General features: G+C 38.4%; 1 pseudogene; it reads right to left on the reverse strand.

Moving 5' to 3' along the window:
- LOC118616983 overlaps positions 1-13,594 on the reverse strand; it is a 54,954-nt pseudogene extending 41,360 nt beyond the window's left edge.
- Positions 13,595-14,713: the final 1,119 nt, after the last annotated feature.

The raw sequence follows: 14,713 nt of genomic DNA on the forward strand, positions 1-14,713 counted from the left end.
AACCAGGCAGAGGGCTTTCACCAGAACTTAACCATGCTAGCACCTGATCTTGGACTTCCAGCCTCTAGAAAGGTAAAAAATAATTTCTGTTGTTTATAAGCCATCCAGTTTATAGTATTTTGCTATAGCAGCTCAAACTAACTAAAACAGTTGGGTTTAGGCCTATCAACCTATTATTTGTTTCCATCTGTTCTTTGATCTTTTGTTTTTCCTTTCCTGAATTATTTTAGATTAATCAGGTATTGTTTATTCCATTTTCTTTCTATAGGATTTTTTCTTATATATTTTAAGAACTATCTTTTGATGTTTTCCATATACATATAACATACAGCCTTATCTTATTGTCTACTTTAAATGAGCAACTTTACCAGTTACTGACCAACATAAGAACACTTCAACAGTTTAATTCCACTTGCCTACCTGCCACTATTTGGGCTAGTGTTATCTTGTATATTAGCACCATGAGACATTAACATGAATTGAGTGAAATTTGAATGCAGCTTTTTGGATCTTTTTCTCAATTTCTTTCCTGTCTGGAGCTCTGATGCTCAATTCCAAGCTACTTTGGTAGTTTGTGAACTTAGACCTCTTTCCCCTTGTCCAATAAGATTGTCATGTTCTCTTTGAGCTCTAGTCCCTGCATCACAGTTTGAAAAATGCCCTCAGGAATAAAGCCATGGCACTATCTAGAGCTCATTGTATGTGCCCCCTGCTCGCAGGGACTGAGCGAGTCCTGCATGTCGTGGTACCTGGCCAGTGCCTGCAGACAGTTGATCTATGTATGCCATCTAGATTTTATTGTTGTTTTTGGCAGAAGAGTTAGTTCAATACCAGGTACTTTATCATGCATGGTTGAGACTGGAAATCCCTTAGAACATTTTTATAAATAGAATTTTTTCCTCATGTATTAGCTAAAAAACTAGTGGTACAGTTCATGCAAATGTGTGATCATTTTCCTTTATTTATCTGTTTTCAAAGTAATGAGATGATTCCCTAGTACCCTCCAATGTTAACCAATTGTTATTTTTTGGTATAACCATGACCTCATAGATTTAGACATATTTGTTGTGATTTAATCCATTGTAGATATTATTCTTAGTGATGCCTAAATTTTCCCATCTTTGACCATTGGCAGCCTCTTTAAGTTAGCTCCTGAGTTCTCTGACATAACCATGATGGTCTTTGATATGTTTCTTGTTATATGTATGACAAACTATTCCAGGATCACCTTACGTATTTTTCCCTCCTGGATGTAAGGAACACATTAAAGTATGGGAGAAGGATCAAGGGTATACTGTGTTTTCAGGGCATTGCCAAGTTTCAGTTAAAGCAAGAAGGCAAAGAAATTAACCAGAGGAAAAGTTGAAGATATAGGTGATTTTGCTGATGACAGCTCATGGTTTCTAGAGCTCATAGAGAGAGATTCTTAGAGTTGGAAAAAGATGAGAGATTAGGTAAAACCAATAAGTGAAAGGAGAGAAGGACATAGAGAATGGAAACTGGTGAATACTAACTTGTGTTGTATCTTAAGCCACTTAGTATGCATGTACTTATCCTAAAAAATTCACTATATTAAAAATCACCATCAACCAATTCTCCAAGTCACTGGTAATTGCATAGACTTAAGTACAGGACTTGACTATTTGAGAATATTTGTTGGCCATGCCTTTGTTTTGATCAAAGATTTATTTGGAAAATATTTCTGTACAGAGTTCAGAAAATGTGAATAGTTCCTCCTTTTCATTATTCTAGTAAAGTGGTTCCCTTTGAATAGTGGGAAGAATTATCAGACACTGTGAACAAAAAAATAGGCTCTGTAGTAAATCCTTCCAAAACCAACCTCACGGGATGATCTGCTCATAAATTCCTAACTGGCCAGGTTGTTGTGAGTAGCACATCCCAGGCCTATGAAAGCATTATCTTTGCCTTAAGCAAGCCCTGTTCATTGTTCTTGTACATCTAGGTTAACACACCTTTGAAAAGGCAGGAGTAATCCTCTTTTTCAGACTTCTCTGAGGTGTAACCACCCTCAAGGGAGTGCATATCTTGGAAATGATCCTGTAACCCACACACAGAACTGTGTCTGCCTTGCTTCTCCCACCTTCCTTACATCCCCTCCTTAATTCCAAATGCACAAAGGAAACTTTGAAACTGCCATTCTCTGGAGAACTTGGGATCTAGCTTCTCGGCAACCGTCATCACTTTGGGGCCAAATAAACGCTTATGAAAATTCTATACAGGGTTGGATGTTTCTTATGTCCCACAGTGTATAAGCTGTTGGTTTACATTTTCTTATTGAGTTGACAGATGTTAGAGAAATGCCTGGGATAAACAATATAGTTATTTTAAATGTTATCTTCCTAGGCTGGAGTCTCCTGGAACAGTAAAATAATGCAAATGAAGACAGTTGAATAGTTAAGTCATGTTAATATTAACAGTAAACTGAGTGTTTGTGTGTGTCTCTCTCTGTGTGTGTTTACATAGTTTTGATTCTTACGGCAATAGATGAGACCATCTCTGGTTTCAAGGATTTCACTAAGTCTAGTGATAGAGATAAATTATAGAAAATATTTAAGATAAGTAATAAGTACTTTAAGGAAGTATGCATGAGTAGCAGGGAGTACCATAGGCTGCACTAAAGAAATGATCCTCAAGCCTTCTTGTAGTAGTTCACCCACAGTGCAGGGAACCATCCCAAAGAGAGGGAACAGCATGTAAGAGGGTACACAAGGGAGAGAGGAGATAAGATTATAATGTGGCTAAATCTAATAGGCTTTTTGCCATAATATGGTGTTATTCCAGAAGGAGAAAATAACCATTGGTTCAAGTTAGGTATCGGCAAGAAATTTAGTTAGTAGACTATAATCTAAACATTATAAATGATTAGGTATGGGAAATCAGGGGGAAAGCACAGGTTAAGTGTGCTTCCCAGGTCTCTGGTTTTATAACTGGATGGATAATTAGAGTGGAGTAGGGGTGGAGTGAAAATGAGCAGGCATTGGCAAATGTGAATATGATGAATTTGACATTTATGTAATCTTTGTTAATATATTTATCTATAGTTGTGTGTGAGTGTCTCTCTCATGGTATTTTTAAACTTTATATGCCTCTGAGGATAACCTCTCTACTTTTCACAGATAATGAAATGTATTCCCATGTTTTTATTAGGAAACATTTATCTTGTCTTGCTGCCCTTTTGGCTGTTTATTTGTTCTGTAAGCTTTCATGTTATTTTGAATAATGTTATGTACCCAGTGGATGTTTATAATGAAAAGTCACAGATAGGGCTTTTTCTCACAGAGATAATATTAGTCACTTCAAGAAAATGTCACCACACACGTGAGCCAGATTGAAAGTTAGCAGGGTATGCCTTGTTGGTTGTAGCCCTAAAAGGGGTTCAGTAATTCTTACCTGATTAGAAATCAAGGGAGGAGTTAACTGAAAGTCCTTGAGGAAGATTCAGGCAGCATGGAGGCAGGCAGACAGGACAATGTCAAAATGGAAAAGAATATAGCATTTGGGAGGCTTCTCTCTTACACATTTCTGACTTCATTATAGCTTGCCAGATTAACTGATTTTTCAATCACTTTGTTATTTGTTTCATGAATAATTTTAGAGTGGAAATATTTACACCTTCGTAAGTACAAATGTTGGGAGAGATGTGGATTTGAATTATTTTATTTAACCAAGTTCTCTGTCTTGGTAGGAGTTAGAATGGAGTTAGGAAGAGTCAGGAAGCATTATTACCGAGTCTCTTTCTGTCTCACATTAGGTCCTCATTACATTACTCCTGACCTAATAAAATCACATCCTTATTTCCAGACTTCCTTCTGTGTGATACATTTAAAGCTCTTCTAGAACGAACTTTAGATGCCATTCAACCAGTCTTAACAATATGCATGTTGTTAAATTGGTTAAACAAGGAGACCATTGGATAGAGGTGACTGTAATGTCTTGGTGGCCTACATAAGCAAACCATAATCGAAGCCTGTAAATGCAAGGTTATGCAATCAAACACGAAGGACAACCAATCACAAACAGCCAACTAGGCCATAAACTACAGCTTATCCAGTAATTTTCTTGATCCTGCACTCTATAGAAGTCTCTCCCCGCTCCTGTGAACAGGGCGCTTCTGAGCACTTCCGGTTTGACGCTACCTGGTTCCAATCTATAAATGTTCAAACAACTCTTAAAATTTTAAATATGACTCAGTATATTTTTTAACAACGTTCTTTGGGTCAGTTTGTACTTGAGCCAGACCTCTATCTTTTGTTTTTAACTTTATTATGGGATAATGTTTTTGAAATTTGCTTCTGAAAGGCTTGAATAAAGTCCAAATACCTTGGCATTTAAAATCTTCCATGATCTGGTTGCAAATGTATTATCAGCCACTCTTCCCTTCAGCCATCATGAATCACTTTATGTTCTGGCTCATGTCATTTCATTTTCATGTGGGTTTGCTGTCCATCACTAGAGTGTAGGCGACACAGGGCTGATTTCCAGGAATTGGAGCCATGGGAAGATTTTGAAATGAATGAATCATTCATAAATCATCCATTAATTTGTTTACCTCCTCCTCAATCTCTTTATATCTAAATTCTGTGCTTTAAGGCTCTCAAATGTCACTTCTTCCATGGTACTTTCCCAGATTCCTTCACAAAGAAAATTATGTATTCTGAATTCTTGTATTTTATTTATGCCTCTTTTGAGATACTTATTTTTTTAAAAAATTATTCTTTAGAATAATTTATATTATACTTATTGTTGTATTTTCCATAGACCCCAGACTCATAGTACCCTAGACTTAGCACGTGGTAGGTACTTAATGTTTTTTGATGAATGTCCTTTAATGTTTTATTAATTATTAATCAAAGTTAAAAAAGAACTAGGAAGTGATTGTTACATGAATTCTTAACCCTCTAGAAAAGGTTCTATGTAAACACGTATATGGATCTCTTTTATTATTAAAAAAAAAGAAACCTAGTGAAAATAAAGTTAGTCAATTTTGGAATCATCATTTCAATGATTAACAACTTTAATAATAATAATAGTCATGCTTTACTGAAAACTGACTCTGTGCTAGGAAATCTAATCACTTTAAGTATATTACCATGGATCTTCAAAACTACCTTGTGAGGGACCACATCTATTTAAATAATGAGCATATCGAGGCTGAGGCTGAGTTTTATACTTGCTAAGTATGTGAATTAAGATTTAAAAATTGCTCTAACTCCAAAGCCCTATCCACTAGGCCATACCTCTTACTTTCTTTGGGTTAAGAATTACTTTCGGTTAACTAAGCTAAATGTCTTGTGTGATGTCCACAGTAGAAATACAAACATGACCAAGACACTTAGGTATCTGCAGTGATAGGCCTCTGTCCCCTAATGGAGATCAGATGACTGTACTGCTAACAAAGGAAGAAGTTACTAAAACTTTCAAGTGAAGTCCCAGAATTTAAGTTCATCCTGGTTACCTTTTTCTATAATAATTGAATACTACAACCTGGAATCCAGTGGTGAAAGGGAACTTTGGGAGTATTCCGAACTGTGCTACCTGATTACAGTTCAAAGACCTGTACTGAGGACCAGAAGGTCACAGGATTGCCTTCCTCCATGCTACCCATTAACCTAACGTCTCTTGCCTACTTTATCTCCAGTCATCCCTGGGATTTTCTAATTGTAATGTCTCTAGAGTCAACAGAAGGTAAAATCACACCAGTGCAAAACAAATTAAGTGTGGAATTGCTAGTTTTATTTCCCAGCATCAGCAGACTTTTGTTCTTATGATTTACTTTTTTGTTAAAAAATACATAGTATGGCTAAGTTAATGAACTTTTATTTTTGTAATTATGCAGTGGGTGTTCATTACATTTTACCTGAAAACTGGAGAACATTACCTCTCTTTTCATTCATTTTCCTGACAGAACTAGGTAAGTAAGGAATGCTCTAGCTCTTTAAAAAAAAAATTGTTGATTTTAGAGAAAGGAAGAGAGAGAATGAGAGAGAGAGATATCAATTTGTTTTTCCATTTATTTATGCATTCATTGGTTGATTCTTCTATGTACCCTGACCGAAGCATTGAACACACAACCTTGGAGTATTGGGACAATATGCTAACCAACTGAGCTACTTGGCCAGGGCTCTTGCTCTTTCTTGATTCTTTTTTTCTGCTCCTCTACTCTGTTCCTGTTGGTAAGGAGATTGTCTGCCTTTGTACTTTAGCTCTTTTTTTTTTAGTACCTTCCAGTAGTAATAAGTAATTAATGAAAATTATCCATTATTTTTTGTAAAGTGGTTTATATTTTGCATACCCATTATATTATTTTAGCGTAAAAATAACAAAGTACAGAAGGTAGACTGATAGTATTTTTAATCTCCATTTTATAGATGAGGAGACAGGTCCTTTGAATGAGAGAAAAATAGCATTTGCTGTCCTGCTATCATCAGAGCCATCACCATCAAGACTGTATTGTTGTAACAGAGGATTAGGAGATGGGCAAGATAAACTCCTGTTCTTTGTTTTCTCTTGTACTTATCTATAAGCACAACACTGAGTTAATAGCATGGCCTTTGGACTAAGACAGCAAGAACACAAGTCTCAACTCGGACACTTAGTAGCTGCATGTTGTCGGGCAAGTTACTTGACCAATCCAAACTTCAATTTCCTATTCTGAAAAGATGAGGACTATGATATTTATATCTACTTCAATAAAATAACAGTCAAGAACTATTTAATTTCCAGGCCATCATTATTATACTTACACTTATCTATTCCAGCTAGGTATGCTGTTCCAGTATTTATTCATTCCTTCAACAAACATTTGTGTTCACTATATACTAAGCATTAAGCAGTAAATCAGACACACAAACTCCTCCCTGCCCTCAGTGGAGTGCACACAGCAGAATGTATAAGTTTATTTGTATATCAGAATGTGCACAAGAGAATATTTAAGAAGATTCAGATGTCAAGAGGCTGGGATGTTAATGAGGAGCTGAAGAGACCGCAGTAAGCAAAAGGGAAAACCAGGCATATGCACTGCTGCCTTGAATCCAAGCCAAGAACATGTTTTAAGCTGGTGGTAGGGATCAATGGCATTAAATGCCTCTGAGAGTTAAAGAGAGAGCTGGAGAATGAAGCTTTGATTTTGTCAAGATGGAGATCATGGGGGTCTTTGATAAGGGCAGCTTTAGTGAAAGGCAGGTGAATAGAAAATAACTACTTGGTGCATGCATCCTTAGCTCATGATCGCTAGAATCCTTCTGTTCTGAAAGACAATATTCATCTTTTGATAAGGTGGTTGACTTTCTTAAATTGAGCATCTTTAGCATTGCTGTCAATATACTTATGCATCTTCTAGTCTTCACCATTGCATCAGAATGCTGGGAATATGTCCTTTGAACTAGCTTATCCATTGCTGGCTTTTTTTTTTTTTTTCCAACTTAAAATTGAATATGTTTAGTGCCCAGGGACAAATATTTATCATCCTATCTTATTTTCCTAATACCCAGCATTTTATAATGTTTGAATAAAAATACCATTCATATTGGTCTGATAAGTTGTTCAATATTTTGAGCATTTTCAGTTTTTTTTTTTAATCTTTATTGTTGGACATAAAATGTATTACAGATGTTCCACATTTTTCCCCCATTGACCCCCTCCTCCCCACTCCCGCCCCCCTCCCACCTTTTCCCACACTATTGTCTGTGTCCATTGGTTATGCATATAAGTTCTTTGGTTTATTTCTTCCCACCCCCCAACCCCTTTCCCTTTGAGGTTTGTCAGTCTAGCAATGAATTTGTACTTCTTAATCCCTTCACCTTTATCACCCATTCCCCCAATCCCCCTCCCAACTGGCAACCAACAAAATGTTCTCTGTATGTATGAGAATGTTTCTGTTCTACCTGTTCATTTTGTTTGTAGATTCCATTGTTGATAGATATGTATTCATTGCCATTTTGTTTGTTCATATATTTTATCTTTTTCTTCAAAAAGACCCTTCATCATTTCATATAATAACGGTTTGGTGATGATGAAATCCGTTAACTTTTTCTTGTTTGGGAAAGTTTTTATATGTCCATCGATTCTAAATGACAGCTTTGCAGGATAGAGTAATTTTGGTTGTAGGTTCTTGGTTTTCATCACTCTGAATATTTCTTGCCACTCCCTTCTGGCCTGCAAAGTTTCTTTTGAGAAATCAGCTGACAGCCTAATGGGAACTCCCTTGTAGGTAACTAGCTGCCTTTCTCTTGCTGCTTTTAAGATTCTCTTTTTGTCTTGAACCTTTTGCATTTTGATGATGATGTGTCTTGGTGTGGGCCTCTTGGGGTTCATCTTGTTTGGGACTCTCTGTGCTTCCTGGACTTGTATGTCTGTTTCCTTCACCAAGTTAGGAAAGTTTTCTGCCATTATTATTTCAAACAGGTTTTCGATTTCTTGTTCTCGCTCTTCTCCTTCTGGCATCCCCAAGATGCGAATGTTGGCACGCTTGAAGTTGTCCCAGAGGCTCCTTACACTATCCTCATTTTTTCTGGATTCTTTTTTCTTTTTGCTGTTTTGATTGGGGATTTTTTGCTTCCTTATATTCCAAATCGATGGTTTGCTCCTTGGATTTACGTACTCTATTATTGAAGCTGTGTAAATTATTCTTTATTTCAGTTAATGCCTCCTTCAATTCCAGCTGTGTATCCATGATTTCTAACTGGTCCTTTTTTATGCTCTTGAGGCCCTCCCTAAATTCACTGAGGTTCTCACTAAGTTCATCAGGCATCCTTATAAGCAGTAGTTTGAACTCAGCATCTGTTAGGTTGCTTATCTCCATTTCGCTTAGTTCTTTCCTTGGGGTTTTGTTCTGTTCTTTCATTTGGGACCTGTTTCTTTGCCTCCTCATTTTGGCTGCCTCCCTGTGTTTGTTTCAGTGTATTACTTAATGAGAGGTATGGGGCTCGCTGAGACCAGATGCTGCTCGTTTGAAAGAATTTAGGAAAAACCTGAAGCAGGATCCAAGACCGGCCAATCCTATGGTTAAGCAAGTGGCAACAGTTTGGGTGGGCTTGAAAGTTGGGTGGGGCGGGGCCTCAGGGAGTCAGCAGGGCGGGGCTACCAGTGTGAGCCAGGTTGCTGGAGTCGCAGATATGGCGGCTGTCTGCCGCCCCGGGAAGGTCTCGCCAAAGGAACAAAGGCCTCTGACAGCACATTTGTCCTCGAGAAAGCCCCCTCTCCAGCCCTCGCTCCAGTGCCAAACAGCTCAGTTCTTCCCTGTATGACTCTCATGCACCTCGAGCTGCCTCCCCTCCGAGCTCAGAGGGAGAGAGTCCGATAAGTCCGTGCGCGGGCCCTTTAGGGAGCTGCCTGGGGCTCCAGCCCCTTCAGCTTCCCTGAGCCTCAGTTCCCGCTGGTTTTTCCAGCCAGAAGTTATGGGGATTCTCTTCCTGGCACTGGAACCCTGAGCGGGGCACCTGGTGTGGGACGGGGACCCCTCAGTCCTCAGGAAGGACCTTCCCAGCCGTGGGAGCCTCCTGATTTTTATCCCCCGCACGTTGGTGTGGGACCAGCCCCGTGCTGCCTTTGTGCTGCCCGAGGCTGCCACCGCCCCTCGCGCCTCCGCCCCTCCTACCAGTCTGGATGTGGCTGCTGCTTTAATTCCGTAGTTGCAGGACTTCCATTCAGCTTGATTTCAGGCAGTTTTGAATGATGGTTGTTCTGTAGTTTAGTTGTGACTTTGATGTGGTTGTGGGAGGACGCGATACCGCGTTTACCTACCAGCCGTCTTGACCGCAGCCCTCCCATTTTCAGTTTTTTTAAGGAACTTCTGTGCCACCATTTTCAGACATCTTTTAACACATGACACTTATTTTTCCAGACAAGATATGGACATCTTATCTTCTAACATTGATATAATTTATTTCTTGGTAAGTAACCAAGAGACAAGCAAATATGAGTAAATCTCTAAGTGATTTGGGTTTTGTTTTGTTAATTTTTACCCAAGGATATTTTTCATTGATTTTTAGAGAGAGTGGAAGGAAGAGGGATGAGAAATAGAGAGAGAGAGACATCAATGTGAGAGAGACACATCAATTGGTTGTCTCCTGCACATGCCCAGACTGACCTGGGCTGGGGATAAAACCTGCAACCCAGGTATGTGTCCTTCAGGAGAATGGAACACATGCCCCTTCAGTGTACAAGCCGATGCTCTAATCACTGAGTGTTAGAACCACACCGGCCAAGGCTGATTTGGATTTTTGTGATCTTAAATATTAAAGTGCATGATGACTTCTGGCATTTGATTTCCTGTTTGGGAAAATGTTGAGATTTGAGAGATGGGGTATGAGCTTGCCTTTGAGATTTATGGTCAGGACTGGGGTATCTGACTTAGAAGAGAATCACCCTCATGTTTGACACAGGACACAAAAACTCTGTCTGGAGGTTATACATGATATTTCAGCCTGAGCTGATTTTTCAAATTGGTAGAGCGAAAGACAATACATTCAGAGAGATTTTGACACTTCTTTTAAAAGGTTTAAATTTTTGCTTCCATTAAACAATTACCAAAAAAGAATGTGTAATAAAATCCGTGATTGCAATGTGTGGAATACCAGACATTTAACTATAGTGTTTTCTCCGTGTTATTATAAGCACATGACATAAAGAAATCTAATACCTTGATTTTAGACAACAAATTTAATGAAGCTTTAGAGAACAGCTGGATTGTTTTGTTTTCTTTTTTAACTTACCTGTAAGAATTTTGTAAGCGATGAAGCAAGGTTTTATTTTTCCATAAAGCCTTACCTTAAATCTTGTTTATTAATATATAGAGATATAGAAATTGGCTTTATTGGTGACAAATAACAAATCCTTTCAATATTTGAAAAGAAAAAATGCTATTTGCGTATCATTTCTATTTGTGAAGAGATCATTTATAAAGTGAATCCCATCAAGATTGTTTTTCTTGTGAAGGGTCCTTAGATGAGAACAGTTTTTTAAAGCTAGTGGCTGTCTTTATCTGCTTTTTTAGCCAAGTGTGATAATAACACGCTTTTCACTCAGGGATGCGTTACCTGCCTTGAGTAGATGGACCATGAGCAATTTAGACCACTGCTTCATTATGTGAGATAGAATGTGTTGTTATTAGATTCACAATGCCATTTACACGGAACCTTTATTTAGAGAATCTGTAAGTGCTTGCCTGTCGTTGAAGATTTGCCGTGAGTCCATAGGGTGAACGCTATGAAGCGGTTTTCTTCAAATAAAAGCTATTTGCCCAACAGAGAAATCAAAGCTCTCACGTTTAAAGGTATATGAGTCTACAGGAAAAGGAATAAGGCCTCCAGTTTGCACACTGGGCCATTTCGTTGTGTGGATTGCCTTGGGAAATAATATTTTAAAAAATAAAGGTAGTATCTACAGAAGACAGAAAGAGTGGATCATTGGCTTCTCACTGCTCACATTCGCTAAGACTCTTAGGAAGAGTTTCCCTGGGCACATGAATCAGTTTAATAATGATTGCTGCCAGTTGGTGGCTAGACATCAGACTGCCAGCCTACTCAACAGTGTTGCCATCTGCTATTTGGATTCACAGCATGCGGCTGCTCTGCACCACCTCATTAAGAACGGGACCCTTGTGAGCCCTAGACAGTGGCTTATTCAAGTGAGCTGAAGCGAGCTCCTCCCCCAGCCGCACTTGTAGAGGCTGCACGCATCTCATTTTATTTGGAAATTGCTCGATGCTGATCGTGTAGCCTGAGTTCACTGTCTCTGATCACATAGGTGTTAGTCAGCCAAGCCTTATTTCAAAGTAGAGTTAAAATGCAAAAATTATTATTTCAGAGATTTACAAAAAATATTCATTCCATGGCTTTTGGTTATACAGTGATATCTTGAAATGATATTAGTTACTGGCTTGCCAAACACAAATATTTTAATAAATTAAGTGTATTATAACCCATTAGACTTTTTTTGGGTACTTTCTAGTTCTGAAGATTTTTCAGCTTTGTAAAAATCCTACTGCTTAGTTTTTATTTCTTGGAAACTGATTTTCAGAGATTTTCTTATGCTTTTTCTTTTTGTTCTTTCACTAAATATTCAAAGGCAGCTGTGAATGCAAACTATTTGCATATGTGAGACAGAAATGATTGCATTTTATACAATACCATTGGCCCCACCTTAGAGATTAAAGCATTTTTAAAGGAAAAATAAAATTTGTTCCTGTAGGTCATATAATATTTAGACTCTCTCCATCTGCCTCAATAAATAATGGATTCTTGTAGTACTTTCAGAATTAGATACTTATATCTCAAAATAGTGCTGGTTTCCAATCTCAGAGTACTTCGTAGGGTAGAGTTAAAATCTCTGACACCCCTCCCTCACTCCCCACATAAGTACTTACCCATTTCTCAGAGTTGGATTCAAAAATGGGTTTCTTAAACCTTATGCTTGTTAGGTATTCTGTGAAGAAAGAATTTGGTGGGCAAACAGTTGGGAAATGGGACATCTCGGACTGGGTTCTCTAGGATTCAGACTCTGAGACACATAACGTGTGTTTACTAAAAAGAGCTCCCAGGACCAACACTTGGCTGGGTAAACGGAGAAGCTGATTTGTAATGCAGGTCCCACAGCAGCCATGGCCAACACCATGGAGCTCTGGATTTGTCCTTAGATGGGTAAAGAACAACTTTGTGCCTTGCACGAACAGGTAGCTGGATACAGCTAACCCCATGAAGAAATGTGCTTAGGTGAGGTGGTTCTGCGCAGCTGGGCAATTCCCAGAAAGGGCTGCCTGCTCAGTACTCCCAGCAAATGAGCAAGTCCTTCCTTGAAGGGGGATCTGGGCCATACATCATAAAGCTGCCACATGGGCCAGATCAAATAATGTGTTTTGGAGAGTTCACTAAACATTCACATAGGAATGGCTTTGAGAGTCTGGCACTGAAGAAAACTTCCAACTTTGTTTCTTTCTTAACATCCATTTATATCCTACAGAACTAGTGTTTCAGAGAACATAATTTCATAAATGTCTTCCCAGTCTTACAGTGTCTTGCAGGTTGTGTTAAAAGGGCTGAATATAGATACTTTGCTCCAGGCTCCTGTGCCCAGCACGTATACTTAAAAACTTTATGTTGCTATATTAGTTATGGGCTTGCAAGTCACATATCAGGTGTGTGGAAAATGGCTTTATTTTTCCATAACTGAACTTAATTTATGTCTTAAGCTCTCATTTTGCCAGGTGGCATGTGTGTACCCTTGTCTTCCCCAAATCTGTAACTTCAGTCACTTTCTAGGTATACCAACATTGTATTTTTAAATGATTTAATACAACATCTTCTCTTCTTCTACTCAGGATTGCAGCTAAGCTCCAAGGGCCTTAAGTCATGTCATAGCCTTGGGGAATACATCTGATTCTTGATTGGCATCTGTCCACACCTGGCATGAATTGAGGTTAACACTGTTCTTTTTTGGTCTTTACCAATATCACCCTCCAGCTGACATCTGATGAAGTGTTTGCATTTCCATCCAGTACCTCTTCAAAGATTTCACACTGCGTCTTGGGCCAAAAAGGTCTGTCAGTTCTTGGGGTCATTTCCCAAATGGTTTCCATCGCACCAAGAAAACCATTAGCTTGATCCTGTGGTTCCACAATGACAGTGAAGTAGTTTGGGATCCACAGTGTCAGAATAACACTATGGCACTTGCTCAGGATAACCAGGCAGGAAGTAGGGTACTGGTTTCTCCATTCTTAGATCACATACTTTTTTTTATTTTATTTTTCCCTGGGAGTTCTGTCATGCTCTAATTTAGAATATTGAATCTCTCTTCAGAATTCCTCGGCAACAGTTTACTCTTTTGCCTTCTTTCCACTTGTGATTTATTTTCTTCTCACTTAGTGCTGGGATTTTATTTTTCTTTCTTTGAGTGAGTTTGGAGAAGGTAGTGCAGTTTAGCTAGAACAGTATTCCTTCAATCCTAAATTTCATGCCTTGGAAATTCAAAACCCATTAACTAAGCTCTTGTTTTTTCATGTTTATTTCAATGAATTGTCTATGGCCTTGATTCCTCAAGGCATGAAGCTTAAGTCAAGTTTGAGTGGAGGGATGCATTTGAGTGGGGATAGGTATTGGGGTAGAAACAAAGCATTCACCTCTGGAGAAAAATACCCACAGTTTAACTCCTCTAATCTATTCCATTAGTCTATTAGTTTATCTCTGTGCAAACACTATTGTCTTCATTTCTGTAGCTTTATGGTGGATCTTGATATCTTGTAGCATAAGCCTCCCAGCTTGTTCTTTTTCAAGGCTACTGGCTATTCTCGGTCCTTTCTATTTCCATACACATTTTAGATTCAGTTTATAAATTTTCTCAAAAAAACAAAAACAAAAACAAAAACAAAAAAACCCTGCTAGAATTTTGATTGGTATTATATTAATTCTACAGATACATTTAAAGCAAATTAAAAATATTGATCTTTAGCCCCGGCCATTGTGGCTCAGTTGATTGAGTGTCCTCCCATGCACTCAATTCATGGTCAGAGCACAAATCCAGGTTTTAGGCTCGATCACCAGTAGGGGGTGTGCAGGAGGCAGCGGAACAATGGTTCTCTCTCATTGATGTTTTCTCTCTCTCCCTGTTCCTTCCTCTCCCTCTCTAAAATTAATAAAAGATATTTTTTTAAAATATTGATTTTTAAAATATTGACTTTTCCTTCTATTAACATTGTTTA

Source organism: Molossus molossus, unplaced genomic scaffold (assembly GCF_014108415.1).
Source record: "Molossus molossus isolate mMolMol1 unplaced genomic scaffold, mMolMol1.p scaffold_m16_p_5, whole genome shotgun sequence".
In the NCBI taxonomy this organism is placed as follows: domain Eukaryota; kingdom Metazoa; phylum Chordata; class Mammalia; order Chiroptera; family Molossidae; genus Molossus; species Molossus molossus.